Raw genomic sequence first — 14,236 nt, forward strand, 5'->3', positions numbered from 1 at the left:
GTTCACAACCTGGACGAAGGAGGTCAGGCTACCGCTGGGGATTCACGTCGATGACACACCAATTCCGACGGTGAATAACCCCAAAATACTCGGAGTAACATTCGATAGCCTGCTCTCCTTCTCTGCGCACGCAACCGCTATTGTCAATAAAGTACAGAGCCGCAACAAGGTCCTCAAGTCGCTAGCCGGCAGTACTTGGGGCAAAGACAAAGAAACGTTGCTGGCAACATACAAGGCAAGAGGCCGGCCGGTTTTGAACTACGCAGCGCCAGTGTGGTCGCCGGGGACTAGTAGGACGCAGTGGACGAAGCTACAGACTGCACAGAACACCGCACTCAGGACAGCGACAGGATGCCTCCTGATGTCGCCCGAACACCATCTTCATGGCGAGGCGCAAATGCTCCCCATAAAGTAGCACAATATAATTCTCTACAAGCAGTTCCTGATCGGGAGCCACAGAAGTGGCCACCCAAACAGACATCTGCTTGCAGAGGAGCCCTCGCCTAGGCACGTCAGGAGGCATCTATATGAACTGACGGACGAAGTCCAGAGGATTGAATGAGGATGTGCCGAATGAGTTTCCGGCATGCGGAGAGACCCCACATGACTCGAAACATCTCTTCGCATGCCCGGAAAACCCGACAACCCTAACGGCCTTGTGCCTGTGGACCAACCCCACAGAAGCTGCACGCTTCCTAGGGTTGCCGTTAGTGGAACTTGACGACAACGACTGAGATACCAACCGTCCTGGGCGGGGTTGTTGTAGCCGCTACAACAACAACAACAATAACGGAAGGACAGTTGTATAGCTTGGGTGTTATGTAATGAAATGTAATAATAACCTTTTTGCACAGCAGGTGTTTTTATTTACATTAAAATATCTCCAATAAATTATATATGTATGTAAGTAATAGTAAATGTTGTTATAGCTGATAAAAAATTCCACGCCTTTGGGATGTACCACGCCCCTTTTATAGACTTGCTTATGTATATATATACCTTACTAAAAGAATCTACCATAGATATGTCTGCAAACCAAATATCAAGTTCGTGTGACTTACGGTTCCGAAGTTATAGCTGATTAAATATTTCACGCCTACGGGAGGTGCCACGCCCCTTTTTCCTAGTCCGCCCATTTTTCTCCATGAGTATGAAATTAATTTCATTTATCTCGACACCAAGTTCTAGTACTCTACCACAAATATTTTAAGAGATATAAAACATGAAAATTTTAGTTAGTATGGGAGGTGCCACGACCCCTTTTCCAGTACTCCTGATTTTTCTCTATGCTTATAACCTTCCCGGGGTAAAAACCAATAGGTGTTCAAAAGTTATAAGGTAATAAACAAACAGACATTCACATTTATATAGATTATCGAAAATAAATAAGAATAAAAAGCTTTGCACCTATTGCGAAAAATTCACTGTGCCCTTACTTTTGTTCGTCACATGTATATGTAAACATTAACAATTTTGTATTTTGCCTTTGAAGGCGCCAACTGTTCTTTTATAGAGACAAAGCAAATCGTCACGTAAAAACAAATTTTTCGGATTATGACATTCGTGAACGTACTCTCAAACAAACAGTCAGCACATTCGCGCCTTGGCACCCACGTCACTGTTGACAGTTACAATTTCGAGAAAGTAGAGAATTTCGTTTACTTGGGAACCAGCATTAACACCGATAATAATGTCAGCATTGAAATCCAACGTAGAATCACTCTTGCCAACAAGTGCTACTTTGGACTGAGTAGGCAATTCAGGAGTAAAGTCCTCTCTCGACGTACGAAAACCACGCTCTATAAGTCACTCATCATGCCCGTGCTGGTATATGGCGCAGAAGCATGGACAATGACAACATCCGATGAGGCGGCTCTTGGGGTGTTTGAGAGAAAGATTTTGCGGAAGATTTACGGTCCTTTACGCGTTGGCGACGGCGAGTACCGCAGACGATGGAACGATGAGCTGTATGAGCTTTACAACGATATGGACATAGTGCAGCGAATTAAAATACAGCGGCTCCGCTGGCTTGGTCATGTCGTTCGAATGGACACCGACGCTCCAGCTCTGAAAGTATTCAACTCGGAACCCGCTGGTGGTAGCAGAGGAAGAGGGAGGCCCCCACTGCGATGGAAAGATCAGGTGGAGAAGGACTTGGCTTCACTTGGCGTTTCCAATTGGCGTCAGTTGGCACAGAGGAGAAACGACTGGCGTGCTTTGCTGAACTCGGCCAAAATCGCTTAGGCGGTTACAGCGCCAAAAAAGAAGAAGAAGAAGAACGTACTCTTTATCCCATTCAGCTTATACGACTAACGTATCAAGCAATTTTATTACGTATGGTTTTCAATCCGTGAACGGTTGTTCCGATTCGAGCCCAGACTTGAAGCAGCACTTAACAAAAGTGTAAGCGCCAAAATTTTATTCAGCCTTATTGCGTAAGACGTAAATTATGCTAAATGGTACGACTCGACAACATTGGCATTGTCCACTGTCGTGCTGAAATAAGTAAAGCGAAAATCGTCTAAAAATATGCAGTGCTGCCAAGTTTTTCAGTATTAATACACTAGCCGAGTGGAAATTTTAGGCAATGACGTGAAATTTTCGATACGATTCGACTCTCGAAAAACGACCTGCATTCGGCACGACTCTCGCAATGACGCTGAATATGATTATTATGATATTAAAATATTATGGGTTAGGAAAAGGATTAATCGGAAATTTTTGGTTTTTTATTTTAGAGACATTAATATGAAATGTATCCGGTAAACAGTGAAGAGAAAAAAATACTAAGTAGTTTTGCTCGCGATATGTCGTTAGGTAAAATTATTAATTTAATTGATTTTTCGCGCTTACATATGCGCTGGTGCTTGGATTGTGACTTGCTGATGTAATCAAAGGAGCGGGACCCACAGTTTTACGCCACCTGCAAACGGTAAATGATTTTAATGAGAAGGGGTGCATTTCAAAACGTCAAAATACAAAGAATATGTCTCTTTTATTTCTAAACCGCACTACAAGAAAAATCTAACTTGCGCAACCTAGTTGAAAACTCGCATCTTAGAGTGGTTGCACACATTTGGCATAACAATCTACTGGGGTTTAGAAATAAAAGAGACTGATGTTTTGTATTTTGACGTTTTGTAATGCACCTAAATTGTTTTCATGGAAGATGGAAATTATTTACGTCCTCTTATAATAATTGTTTCTCTTCTCTCGGNTTTAAATGAAATTATCTTCAAAAAGTAAATGTCATGGACCAATCTAACGTTTCAAATAAAGAACCGATGAGATTTTGCAAATTTTATGCGTTTTTTTTAAAAAAAAAGTTATCAAGCTCTTAAAAAATCACCCATTATAAGGGATTTTTATGTTTTTGTCTCGTGGGACGTGTATTGTAGAATGGAAGTGACCTACGTCTTTTCATAATAATTAAGTATATGGGACTTTTTATTTTTCTCGTCTCTTGGGACGTGTATTTCAAGACGAAAATGATTTACATCCCGCGTTTTCTCTTCATAAAATTGTTACACGTACAGCCGATATCACGAAACTAAATGCAAGTATCCCCAGGTTGATTATTTGAATTTGATTTTCTTACATCTGGCAATCCTTTTAAAAAAACTAAAAGGACGTAAAAGCAAATCCCATTAATTGAATGGTCGCCTCAAATAACGTTGTAAGCGACAAAATTATAATTTTACAAAATAGAAAAAAACTTGCTTACTGACCCAAAAACGGGGATTTGATTTGGTTTTCTACTTGTTCGGTATAGCACCCTTCAAGAATCTTGCCTTTAAAAAAATAAAATATACACATTAATATCTTTAAAATCAAGGAAAATAGCTTTGAACAAATTGTCGCTTACAACGTTATTTGAGGCGACCATTCAATTAGACACCTCATTTTTGAAAATCGATCGATCGATACAGATTTGATGACATGAACAATCGTAGCGTTAAATATTTAACGCGTTTGATCCCCGAACTCAGTTAAAAAGTCTCATTTCAATAAAAGTCCCATATAATTAAGAGAAGACGTAAATTATTTCCATCTTAAAATAAACGTCCCACGATACGAAAAAAAATAAAAGTCCCATATAGGGAATTATTAAGAGAAGACGTAAATCATTTCCGTCTTGAAATAAACGTCCCGCGAGACGACAAAAGGTAAAAGTCCCATATAATTAGAGAGACGAAAATAATTTCCAATTTGTAGTCTAACGATTTTAGTCTTAGGAGACGAAAACAACTTTTCCATTGTCCAGTAATACTTGTATTTATTAAATTTATTTCTTATAAAATAGGTTATTCCAATGTTCCAATGGCTTGTTAACGTAGTTCCCAGCGTACTTCTGCCGTTTGTTCATGTTTTACAAAGCAACATCGCAAAAAAAATGTAAAAAAAAGGTTTTTTCTTAACAGCGGGCGCCCCTTGGCAGGCAATGGCCAACCTCCGAGAGTATTTCTGCCATGAAAAACAGCTTTTCATAAAAGTACAATCGCTGTTCGTACTCGGCGTAAAACTGTAGGTCCCTGCCCTTCGTGTGACAACATCAAGGCGTACGCCACAAATCGAAGGAGAAGCTCGGCCAAACACTAAGATATTATTATTATAAAAAGTGCTATATGTCTATTCATTTCTATGGAGAAAGTTTCTGATGGTTTGGCCTTCACTAGGCGTAAAATTTTTCTCTTGGTGACGTCTGAGTAAATTTTGGGAGCTCTTGTACAATTTTTTTTTTTTTTTTTTTTTTTTTTTTTTTTTTTTTTTTTTTTTTGAATAAACGGCTCTTGGTCATTTTTAAATTTCCACGATTTGCCGCACACTCTTCCCTCCGGAATGGTATTTCAAGATAACATCTTTTAAATCAATCGATGCTTGATTATTCATATTTGGGAATAAAACTTCACAACGCCAATGAAAAAGCGGTAAGAAACAAAGTTTAATTTCTTCAGGCTCAGTTAGTCTACACAAAATTTACGTAACACAACCTAATATATTGGAGAACGCTTTATATTTTTGTTCAGGAATTTTAATATGTGGCTTATAGGCCACAACCTAATTAATGCACGTGTACAATTTAGTTACAGGTAACAAGATCAACGGAAATAAAGTCAATTGACACTATGTCGCATACTGGTGCGAAATAAAGTCAATTGACATTATTACCTTTTTAAAAGCGATTTAAAATCCATTAACATTATTGCTCTTTCAAACAATAAATTTGCGTAGGTTCGCGGTTTTCATGCTCAAAATTTCTTCGTTATATCTATGGAGCATTTTTGCACAGGAAATCTTGCAACAATGGGGTTTTTTCAGGGGACGGAGTTAAAATTTTGTCATGTTGAGTTTTTCGTTTTATTAATGTAATGTTAACTTAAGATAACATTCACCTAGAATCAATGCCAGTCACAATTTCGATATCTCAATACTGATGGCTATCACTGAATCCATCGTTTTCCGATTTTTCGTGAAATGCTATCGCTGAGTTCGAATAGCTACGAACGTAGCATACACTTTGAATACATATGAATTGAGTTATTGCATCTTCGTAGCTTTCATGAAAATCGGGTTACAATGGATTCAATGATGCCCACAAATATTGCGATATAGAAATTTTGACTAAAGAATGGACACGAAAAAAACTAGCCGATTATGTTTACCCATCACTTGCGTAATGATTATTAGTTATTCTTCGAAATGTGTTCGGCGAAGTGTGAGCTTGCGGAGAAAATTTTGTGAAAAAACAAGAAAAAGTATGTGTGGACGAGGAAACATACGTCGAAGCAGCCTTTAGGCAGATTCGGGGCGCTGAGTTTTATAATGCAACGAAGACAAATGGAGTCCAAGATGGTGGGGCAAGCCATCTGCCAGTGTGGCACGAAGAGCAAAACATTAACTATCACGGGCTATAAAAATCATGAAATTTATATGAGAAGTGTTTACAATAACGTTTTCTGTCCTTCATAAAGCAACGTAAAGGCTCAAATTTGTTCTAACCCGATTTAGCATTGAGCCATTACAGCCCTCTTGCCATGAACTGGTATGTCAGATACGGGGTAGATACTGTTCAAAAGAACCACAACCCAACAATCTGTTCACAATGGCGACCCGTTGAAAATTATTCAAATAAAATAGTTAAAATCGAAAGAAGACATCTAAAATTTGCAGCATTGCAAAATTAATTGGCAGAGAGCAGCAGCTACCGTCACAACACCCGTTTTCCATAGCTTAATGAGAGGGCTCAAATGTAAATGGCGCCATGTTGTTTATAATGAAGATAATTGAAAAAGTTTTTTGTTTAACATAGTAAGCTTAATAAAGACGATGATAAAACTGAAACCTTTTTTCTTAGTTTGTGTAATATGTTGTTATAATGATTTTCGGCTGACCAAAATTCTTCGTGTCCATTCTTTGACATTAATTGTAGCTTTTATTTGCATGTGGCTTTCGTTTTTTTTTATCAAATTGCTGTTAGCATATATGCAATACTTCTATATTGGCAGTAAGCTAACTTCTCAATGTGTAAGCATTTCGTGCCCAGGGTCCGTTACAATAAATTTATATTGTGGAGCCTTTGCAAATAGTACTTTATTTAAATATTCTTATCCTCTAAAACGTGTTAACACTTAATTCCTATGAACACAATACGATTAACGGTGTATAATTCCTAATTCTGCCGACACGTTGCTGCTGGGTGACGTCGACGCTATTGCTGTGCGTTCCTTTGCCGGCGCTCTGCTGCGGTGTTACGTCGGCGCTACTGTGTCGGCGCTCTGTGGAACTGTGGGCATCGCCGTCAGGCGGGTTCACGATGGGCGGTGGAGTGGCGGCGCTCCACCTTCAAATAGGCAAGCCTTGTGCGGCAGTCCCGGGTACAAGTCAAGGACTATTTGTTGGTGGCTGGGCGTGGACTACAATGACTCCGCTACTGACCTCCTGGCTCCTGGGTGACGTCGGCGTTGCCGTCACGCGACTTCACGGTGGACTGTGGAGTAGCGGGGCTCTGCCTCGAAATAGTCAAGCCTTGTACGGCAGTCCCGAGTACAAGTCAAGGACTATTTGTTGGTAGCTGTGCGTTCACGACCACAGCTCCGTGCTGACTGACTCGTATGTTGCTGAGCCACTTCTTTATAGGTCGTGTTCTTCGTGTTGCTGAGTTGTGTGGCTACATGCTGCGTTGCTATGGTAACGGTATCGCTAAGGAGTTTTGCTACGGTCTCTCGTATTGATTAGCCGTGTTGATGACGCTGTTGCAGTCGTTGTTGTTACTGGTGCGGTCGTTGTTGTTAGTGATGTAGTCGTTGTTGCTGGTGTGGGGGTAGGCGTGTGTGTGGGCTGAAATTCGCGGATATTTAGTCCTCCCACTTTCCCTCCTCTTCGGCAGGCTCAAGTTCGACGGCGTTTCGGGACTATACGAACGCCCCACCCCGTAGTTTTCCGTGACGATCCTCACGCGGGAATTGCAGACCCCTTCCTCAATGTCGCGTAGAGCATTCCGTACCCTCCCGTCGATTTCTGGGAACTGGTTTAGCGCTGTTTCGTCGGCGGGAATGACCGTTTGTTACCTTGGTGTTGACTAGCCTCGCGGGGGTGACTTTGCTTCGGACGGTGCTGATGCTCGGGGCGGTGTCGGTGCGAATGGCACTACCTCATGTGGCGCTGGTGCGTGTGGCGGCAGAGGTAGCGGTGATGTCGCCTCTGGAAGTTCCGAGGTTCGTGGTGGTGCTTCTACCTGTGGTGGCTGCTGGAATACCCTCAGCATGTGAGCGCGTTTTTGCGCCGCCATGGTCGCCGTGAACGGGCTGGATATACACCCCGGCCCACCTTCTCCTCGTCCTACGTACCTCAGCACGGCAATTTCCACCACGTCGATTCCGCAGTCGCTATCGTTGGTTTGTTGTAGTACCTCCAGATATACCTCCCGTATGTGGGGGGCCTCCCGCTGATGTCGCTGCTGGTATTCCCCCCGGAGAAACTCTCGCCACTCCTATACCACGTGTGTCACCCTTACCACTTTCCTGGAGTCGGCCACCCAAATGTAGAGGTCGTGCCAACATTCGCTGTCCGTGATGTGGTAGGTCATCTCCTGGTTGGCGAGGGCGAGGTACCAATGGCTCGCGGCGTTGTGGGGTGCGAGGATAACCCGCTGGCCGAAGAGGTCGGTGTCGCGTAGCCACCGATGGATGCTCTCCCCGGTCGGGCTGGCTTAATTGCCAGACCACAAAGGGGCTGAGTACGGTACCTCGTACGTAGAGCGTGGCTTCCAGACCCTTCGCCCAGGCATCGATGACTGTATCTGTTAACCAATAGGGTCCTGTCAGTGTCCGCAGGTCGGCCTCATACAGCGCTATTCCGCCTGGTCCTGGCGGGAAAATTCCTCGCGGGCCCGTCGACGCCTGCTGAGGCGGCTCCTCGTCCGAGGATAGCTCGATTCCGAGCTGTTCGGGCAATCCCATGTCGGTGTCCTGGTTACCCGGTCTGTCGCTAGCTGGGCTCTCGCCTGTTGAGCTATCGGTGGTCGTGCTGGTGTCTGATGAGCTGGTATGCGATGTGCTGTCGCACGTCGAGCTGTCGCTGGGCGAGCTACTGGTGGACGTAGTTTTGTCTATGTCCACTGCGCTCCCGTGCCTGGTGTCGTGATGTGGTACTACCCTCCTCACCGAGGAGGCGGCTGCCCTGGCGTCATTGTACCTGTCGTCTCCCGTAGGGCTGACGGTCGGGGTTTCTGCCAGTGTGCGCCGGGCGACTTCATGAGCAGCGCGCGCTGCGTTGGCGAACGCTGCTGTAGCGTGTACGGCGGCCGTGTGCGCAGCGATGGTCCGTCCAGCGGTTGTTTGGGCTGCGGCGGCGCGTGCTGATGTAGCCTGTGCAGTGTCGGCAATTTCGACGTGGGTGCCCGTCGTCATGCTGGACGTGGCCGCGTACCTTGGAGCTGCTTGAGCGGCGATCGCGTGCACCGACAGAGCGCGAATGTTTCCGCGTGGATGGCGACAGCGTGCATGCTGGCAGCGCGTGCGACGGCGGTCCGCCTAGCGACTAACTGCCCTGCAGTAAATCGCACTAGTTCAGAACTAGCGCAGAACTAGCTCTTTAAGAGGCGGTACTGGTTCTCGATCTATCCCAACGCAATGCTTTCAACTGTCTCTTTTTACATGGCGATGTCCTACGAAGTGGAAATTGCCACATATGCAGAACTTTCGAACTAGTTCTGAACTGATTCCATTTTCGACAGTTCTGGGACAATAAGTTTTTTATGAGAAAAAATTGTAAAGCTAGATTACTGGATATTTTTTCTTTTCTGAAGAACTGTTTCCATTTTGGACAGATCTACGAAAATAAGTTTTTTATGAAAAAAAATTGATTAAGTATTCGATTTTACCGATTTCTTGATTTTTTTTTTTTAATTTTTTTGTTTCTTTACAGATTACATTTTATTTTTTATTTTATTTATATTAAATTTGATAATTTTCAATCAATCAATTTTTAGGCGGCACTCAACAATTTAAATTTATTAAATCTGAAGATCACAACTGCCTCTACCGCGCTTAGAACTCGCGACCAACGATGTTAGAGTCTTCCCGCTGAGCTATTTGAGTATTGTACGAGACGTGAGAATTTGTGCATTTACTTCTCAACAGAGCGCAACTAGCACACCAAAAGTTTGAACTGCTCCTCTCTGCAGCCGTTTTGCACTAGTTCAGAGATAGTTCTGAAATGTGTAGGGCGGAACTAGCGCTTTAACAGACTGTCTCTAAATTTTACTGCAGGGTGGGTCGCCATTAATTGCTGCTGGCTGCGCGTCTGTCCAGTGGCGGGAGTGAGTGCCGCGTACATCGCGGCGGCGTCGGCGGCTTCGGCACGTGCGCGGGCAGCATCTGGGTGCGTGGTCGCTTCGCGTTTTCCTCGGCTACGCGTGCGCGCAATCGCTTCACACTATTCTCCATTTTGCTCAGCCCTTCCATTTTCATCGTTGATTGGTTTTCGCTTTTGTAAAATATTTTCGCTTATTCACGAATGACGGTCTCCAATTATGCGACGGTCTTGCTAATTTTAGTTATTTTATTTTAAAGTCTTTTTTTTGGAGTTCCGACATTTATTTCATCGAAGAGTGCTCCCGGTAAGCGTGGTTCCCGTCCTTGTACCAAGAACGCTGGGCAGTATCCGGTGGAGGCTGTGACGCTGGTGTTTACGGCGAGTGTGATTTCTGGGAGGATGTGATCCCACCGCTTATGTTGTGTCTTCGTAAGCTGTGCGATAATCCGCTTTACGGTGCAGTTGGCGCGTTTCGTCGGAATTTCTTGGGGTATGTACGGCACCGTAAATTGTTGGCATACCTCCACTTCCTGGAGGTAACGCTGCCAGAGCGTGCTAGTAAATTGTACACCATTGTCTGAGATGAAGACCTTGGGTACGCCAAATCGGGCGAGGATACGCTCCCTAAACGCGCGGCGGAATCCTTCTGCTGTGGCCTGTTCCATGGGGACCAACTCGACCCACTTGCCAAACCGGTCGAAAAACACAAGTAGCATGGCGTTGCCATGCGTGGACCGTGGTAGGGGTCCGATGAAGTCGGCGCATACCGTGGCGGAAGATTCTTGTGCGACCTGCGAGAGCATCTTGCCGGCTGGTTTGTGTTGTGCCTCCTTACACTTCTGGCAGGACTCACATTGACGGACGTACCGGCTGATGTCGCGGAACATTCCTGGCCAATAATACCGATACGCAATCCGTTCTACTGTTCGGCGAATACCCATGTGTCCAGCGCTTGGTATGTCATGATTCTCCCTCAGTACTCGTTGGCGGAGGAGGTTGGGCACATACAGCTTCCAGAGGACTGCCTCTTCGTCCTGGGATCGACACGGGATATGACGAGCTGCCCCTCCTGCATCATGTTATCGGCGTATTTCTCCGGGTTGGTACGCAGTTCATCGACGCGTCTGTGCCACCACTTGCGTCGTGGTTCCACCACTGTTGTTCGTAGTAGCGTTTCTAGTGGTTGTCGAGACAGTGCATCCGCGACAAACCCAGGGCCCACCGCTATATGCGACCTGTGGGACTTTCGATGGAATTTAACCATTTTACATGACATGTGGTCGGTTCTGACGTTGAATCGGTATCCTTCCAGGTAAGGCCTAATTTTGCGTATTCCCCAGACTATGGCTAAGCATTCCTTTTCCGTGGCCGAATAATTGATCTCTTCCTTATAAAGCTTCCGAATCTCGTATGCGATTACCCGTTCACCGCCTTCCAACTCCTGTGTGCGTACGGCCCCTAGGCCGAAATTGCTCGCGTCCGTCTGCAGGGTGAACTTCTTGTTGAAGTCTGGGCACGCGAGCATGGGGGCGTCGGTGAGTTTTCTCTTAATCATGTCGAACGCTTCCTGTTGTTCAGTTACCCACCTCCAGTGTTTTCCCTTCTTCAGGAGGGCGGTGAGTGGTTGGCTTAGTGTAGCGAAGTCGGGTACGAACCGGCGATACCAGGAAGCTATCCCGAGGTATTGGCGCACCTCCTTCACGTTGGTCGGTGGTTTTAGTTCCTGAATGGCGGCGACTTTGTCGGGCTCGGTGCGTATGCCCTTGTCACTAATGACGTGGCCCAAGTACCGGAGCTCCTTTTTAAAAAAATCGCACTTCTCGGGGTTAATGCGCATGTTGGCCTACTGTAGTCGTCGGAGTACCTCTCGCAAGCGCTTCACGTGTTCGTCGAAGGTGGAGCCTATGACGATTATGTCGTCGAGGTAGGCGAACGCGTAGGGCTCCATTTCTAACGCTCCCTGGAATGTTGCAGGTGCGGAACGTAGGCCGAACGGCATGACGCGCCACTGGAACAGGCCGCGTCACGGTCCTCACGGCTTCGGATATTTGGTTCCTGGTGCCATCGGCCATAAGGATTCCTATCTTGTTATCATTTTGCCTCTCCCCAAGCTAACCAATTGCTCCGCCACGCTGGCGGACACGAAACTTCTCGAGACACCTGTGTCGATTACGGCTTCCGCGGGCGCTCCACCCAACGAAATTAGGGCGTAGAGGCGGCCGCTTCCCTGGCTCAAAATTATTGGTTGTCCGACGCTGTACTGGGGGTCTTCATCTCGCCGGTTCCCTGGTGAAGCCCTCTCTCGTTTCCCTGACGTCACCGCCAGCACTCTATTGTCCGTATATCGGCCCGGCCGCACCCCCAACAGAACAGCTTCCGTGGGTTACGGCACCTTCGGGTGAAGTGTCCCTCTTGACCACACCTCCTGCATGTGTTTCCGCTGTGAAAAGTTTGAGTCGCGGCTCTCGAAGCTGGTGGGGTTCTCACTGCTGTGTTGTACGGTGTTTCTCGATGATGCTGATCCATGCGTGGTGGCGGTCGTTGCTGAAATGCCCGTCTCGGTTGGGATGGTGATATAATGGGGTCGTCACCAATGTGTATCGCTATTTCTCGTCGGGCGGTTTCTGGGGGCCGCCGATGGCTTTCGTAGATGATTTCATAGTATTCTGCGAGCGTGTGGAGTTCCGTCAAGGTGTTAAAATCTCGCCGCTTGATGTAAAGCAAGTACTCCGGGTGGCTATTTCGAAAAATCCTTTCCAGCCGTTGTTCACTACTGTAACCCGCGTGTCGCATCAGGTTTTGAATTGCGATCACGTAGTCCTTGAATGTTTCTCGTGGGCGCTGCCTCCGTTGCCTTACGTCGTTTTCCAGGCGTTCAAAATACCAGGCCCGTAGGAAAAGGGCAGGAAATCACGTTTGAATAACGCCCAGTTGGTCCAATGCTCGTTGTTGTTGCGGTACCAATGGTGGGCGGTGCCGCTTAGCAATTCAGGCATCGTCTTTGGTAGTAGGTCTAAATTTAATGTGTAGACGTCGGCCAGCTCCTCTAATCGTTCCGCAAACGCCAACGGGTCGCGTCCCCCATCGTATTTCATCGACCACTTGCGTACCTGGTCGATGATGGGGGCAACAGTAACGCTAGGCACATGGTTGCCCTTGGTTAGCACGTCAGCGTTTGGTACGGCGAATGTCGTTGGCGGGTGTTGCGGTGGCGGTTGTATACACGGTGGTGAATATGTGAACTGGCTCTGCGTCGGCGGCTTAACGGACACATTCGCGGTTCTTTCGCCTTGATTCACTGTTAACGGTGTCTTTGGTTCACTTTCGTCTCCCCAGTGGGCCTCGTTGTATGCTGCTTCCATCCCGAGAAATTTTGCGTGAAGCTCCGGGTCGACGAGTTCTTTGGCGGCCCATGCCGCTATGCGTTTCCTTATCTCTCGAGTGGTGCGTGTGTGTTCGATGCCCAGTTCCTGTGTGATGGACCCCAACTGTTCCTTGGATACGCTGACCTGCCACGCTATGCTCACTGGTTCTGTCATGGCTGGTTTAATTATCGGCTTCGAAATGTTCTCTTTGTATTGTACTATTTGCAGGGTCCCTGCTCGGGCGCCAATTGTAACGAAGCCTTTTCCTGTGAAGGCCCCGACGCTTCTGTTTTCTATGCTGGGGTATACTCGCCGTGCCCAGGGTCCGTTACAATAAATTTATATTGTGGGGCCTTTGCAAATAGTACTTTATTTAAATATTCTTATCCTCTAAAACGTGCTAACACTTAATTCCTATGAACACAATACGATTAACGGTGTATGAATTCCTAACGGTTCTATTCTGTCGACGCGTTGCTGCTGGGTAACGTCAACGCTATTCTGTCGGCGCTCTGTTGATGGACGGTGTCGGCGCTCCTATGGCGGCGCTCTGCTGCTATGCGACGTCGGCGCCCTGTTGCTGTCGGCGCTCCTATGCCGGCACTCTGCTGCGGTGCTACGTCGGCGCTACTGTGCCGGTGCTCTGTTGCTGTGCGACGTCGGCGTTCCTATGCCGGGCTCTGCTTCGGTGTTACGTCGGCGCTCCTATGTCGGCGCTCTGCTCCTGTCTCAGCGCTCTGTGGAGCTGCGAGTGGGCGTCGCCGTCAGGCATATGTTGACGGTGGGCGGTGGAGTGGCGACGCTCCACCTTCAAATAGCCAAGCGACCACAGCTCCGTGCTGACTGACTCGTATGTTGCTGAGCCACTTCTTTATAGGTCGTGTTCTTCGTGTTGCAGAAAGAAATAATATAAAGTGCAAGCCAGTTTGATGTACGCTTATTTCAAAGCAAAATTTGAGTTTCTGGCATAAATCCTTGGTTTTGTTGCATACCTCTGATTTCGGCTTATGTCCTTATCCTGATGGACTGAAAACATCAGTAATGCAACGTTGTGT

At 46.5% G+C, this 14,236-nt stretch overlaps 1 protein-coding gene across 6 annotated transcripts in view; it reads right to left on the reverse strand.

Annotated features, from left to right (window-relative positions):
* Positions 1–14,236, reverse strand: part of Zyx (lipoma-preferred partner zyxin) — a 305,332-nt gene that overhangs the window by 221,349 nt on the left and 69,747 nt on the right. The window contains exon 2 of one of the 6 annotated variants that reach the window (XM_017608135.1): positions 2,854–2,923. The exons of the other annotated variants lie outside the window; for them this stretch is intronic. The gene's annotated coding sequence lies outside the window, so the exon portion shown is untranslated. The remainder of the gene's footprint in view (positions 1–2,853; positions 2,924–14,236) is intronic. 6 annotated transcript variants of the gene reach the window in all.

This window comes from Rhagoletis zephyria, unplaced genomic scaffold (assembly GCF_001687245.7).
Source record: "Rhagoletis zephyria isolate East Lansing unplaced genomic scaffold, Rhagoletis_zephyria_1.1 Rzeph_scaffold_00175, whole genome shotgun sequence".
NCBI lineage: Eukaryota > Metazoa > Arthropoda > Insecta > Diptera > Tephritidae > Rhagoletis > Rhagoletis zephyria.